Here is a 3,103-nt window from a genome sequence, read left to right on the forward strand (position 1 = left end):
TTTTTTTTTCAGAATCATAATCTCCATATTTTTCTACGTATTTCGTGAAAAAGAATTTTTAAAAAGTGAAAATTTAAGAAATGGGGGGAGGGTGGGGGGATTTAAATTTTGAAATGCAGATTTTTTTGCAGATTCGGAATCTCCACCCTCGATATAGTGTGTTGCAGTAAAAAAGAAAAAAAAAAATCCCAAAGTCCATGATCTTTACCTCCGCCGTTCCTTATGTATTTTGAAAAGATGACAAAAAAAAAAAAATAAATGAACAGCCGAGATAAATTGTTGCAAGGTTGTAATAGTAGCAGCAAGTGTCTGTAGGTACTCTCCCACTGCAAATGTGTTTAAACGAATACATATAACCTCAAAATATATACAATTTGAATTTCTTTTAAACCTTACCTTGAATAAAAAATGGTATTTCAGCAAAAAGTCATCTCATTATTTTACGAACACTTTCATTGGAATTCCTTTGATATTCTGACGATTTACGACAGGGATCTCTTTTAGTTGAGACAACTGAAACTCGTTATTTTGGGTTGCTTCGCAAGGTGGAAGAATAAATGATCATGCAGTATTCCAGCTTAATTATAAATTTCCCGTTGCCACGGAGGAAACTTATCGAAAGACGCGAAGATAGGATTGTTTTAAATTAAATTTGGGTTGAACTTTAACTCTTTCTTATGCGATTTAAATTGTGAACCACCCATTTTCTACTTCGACTTACTTCCTCCTGAGTAAATATTCTACTAGTTTGAAAAGTAGCTTTTCATATTTAAATTTCTTTATCGATTGTATTTACAGCCTAACATATTTACTTTAAAAAAAAAAAAATCATTTTATATCGCAAGCACTGAGTCGTTGAATAGCCAGTCGACTAGCAAGTCACAATAGCTGCAACTATTACAGAGAGAGTTCGTTTGAAAGCACCGGTTTTTCTCAGCGATGTACGTCTCGAAATGCACTTACACATCATACATATATAGTGGCCAAAATTAGAGAACGAAAATAAAAATTAAAGATATTTGCTTTTCTACTTCATTTTTCCGAATAAAATTTTTGCTGAATATACTTTAAAGTATGTTCATTATTTACAATAATTTTTGTAAGAATAATTTATAACAGAAAATGTTTATGTGAAAAATAGAAGATGGATAAAATGAGAGAACGTAGAGCGTAAAATTCAAATAGTAAAATCTGGCAATACTCCGACCTATGTAAATAAAGTTGACCTAACAGTACGAAGATTAATATTGAACAGTAGTTAATTAACAACCATGGAAAGCCGACGTAAAGTTGATGAAAGCCTCAGGAAGCGAGTGGTCACATTGAAAAAAGAAGGAATAGCAGTTTCTGCTATCGCCAGAGACATAAGTAGATCAAAGAGTGTTGTTTCAAGAATACTCAAGCTTTATGAAGAAATAAGCTCTTTTTGTGTCATTAGAAAAATAAGGGAGACTGCGGAAAACAAGTGGTCGGCAAGACTCTGTGATTCAGAGGCTGTCGTTAAGAGACCGTTTCGATACTGCTGCAGGAATTTCTCGCCTAGTAAATCGTGATTACGGAATCAATGTGTCTCACAAGACTGTGATTCGTTGTTTGAAGGAAATAGGACTTTATACCCATTCTCCTGTAATTAAACCTTTCATCAGTATGAAGAACCGAAAAGTGAGGTTAGTCTTTGCCAATGAACTCGTTTTGACGGACGTCGGAGATAGGTAGCACCACCAAGTTTTGACAAGAATTATTCAGATTAAAAAATTTTTCACGGTGCCCTTGGAAATGATCTGGAGCATCTTTGAAACATACACACACACAAAATAAAATTTTCGAAAAATGGGGTTTTTTCCCACCCACCCCCTTCCCGGACCAATTTTGGTTGATTTTGTAAGCACTACGCACGATGAATTTTTTGGGGCACCATGAGAAGCATTTTCGGTAAAAAAAAAACAAGTAAATATGTTCAGACGAAAAGGTGTAATTAAAGGGAGATTTGGCTATTGTTTCTAGCATATCTCATGACCACCTTCCTCGTTTCTTTCTCACTCTCACAGGGGAAGACGGGGTATGGTGGTGTTAAAAAACATTTTCTTCAAATTCTTTTTTTTTTGTGCGCGTTAAAAAGATCAAGGGCACCGTGAAAAAAATCTTTGGTAAAGATCGCCGAAAACAGTTTTTACGGAAAAGGCTGATATTTAGGACTCGTACCCTAAGATCACCGGACAAAGATGGAAGGCTGTGGTGAGTTTGTTGCGAATTAATGAACCCACAGTGTATCCATAAGGCTATACTAAAGGTTACAGTGGTGGCACGGGGCTTGCGGGGTCGAGGCAAGACCTGTTCCCCGCTTCATTGTTTGTGCATTTGTTTTGCTTAACATTTGTTTATCATTCGATTATATAAATTTCTAACTTTTCACCTCTGTGTAAAAACCATATGCACCATCGATCCCGCCCTCATTTGTGTCGCCCCTCTATGTTCGGCTCCCTGTGGGCAATAAAGAAAACGTTGTTGAAGGAAGATTTGGCTGCTATTTCTAATAAGTCGAGAGACCATGTAGCGCTTTCGACGTCATTGTGTATGTTGATCTCCATGACATCAGCAATCGAATGCTTGTAACTTTTTTTCTTTTCCTCATTAGCATGTAAACTTTTAAAAATATAATCTGGTGAAAATTCGAAAACTTCAAGTAGTTGGAAGAAATTGAACAAGATCATTTTTCTTTAACTCGTATTTTTCGATAAATAAAAGTCGGCATAACTACAGATTTCTACCCCCTCTTCCCGATTTTGGATGATCATAACTTTCAGAAAAATGAATATTTTTTAATGAAATGTTCTATGAATATGTGTTATATCATGTAGATTTCGAATATACAAACTTTTGGTGGGAAAGTATTTTAGAAGCGGGTGGAGTGGGGAATTTCGGAAAATTCACCATCTCATTTCGTCTTAATTTTCAAGGAAATGGATATTTTAAATGAAATTCTTTACAAATATTCCTCGGACTATGTAGATTCCGAGGACATAGGAATTTTGGGGGAAAACAATTGGGGGTTATTTTTGAAAAACGTTCCCCACTCGGCGGAGGTGTTTCGGAACAAGTCGTC

The 3,103-nt window shown here is 35.6% G+C and overlaps 2 protein-coding genes across 2 annotated transcripts in view; one reads left to right on the top strand and one right to left on the bottom strand.

Annotated features, from left to right (window-relative positions):
• LOC106872675 (L-fucose kinase-like) overlaps nucleotides 1-1,748 on the bottom strand; it is a 46,693-nt gene extending 44,945 nt beyond the window's left edge. The window contains exon 1 of the mRNA XM_052974124.1: nucleotides 397-1,748. The gene's annotated coding sequence lies outside the window, so the exon portion shown is untranslated. The remainder of the gene's footprint in view (nucleotides 1-396) is intronic.
• LOC106869584 (xaa-Pro dipeptidase) overlaps nucleotides 1-3,103 on the top strand; it is a 34,573-nt gene that overhangs the window by 1,547 nt on the left and 29,923 nt on the right. The window lies entirely within an intron of this gene.

The sequence above is a fragment of the Octopus bimaculoides genome, chromosome 17 (genome assembly GCF_001194135.2).
Source record: "Octopus bimaculoides isolate UCB-OBI-ISO-001 chromosome 17, ASM119413v2, whole genome shotgun sequence".
Classification (NCBI taxonomy): domain Eukaryota; kingdom Metazoa; phylum Mollusca; class Cephalopoda; order Octopoda; family Octopodidae; genus Octopus; species Octopus bimaculoides.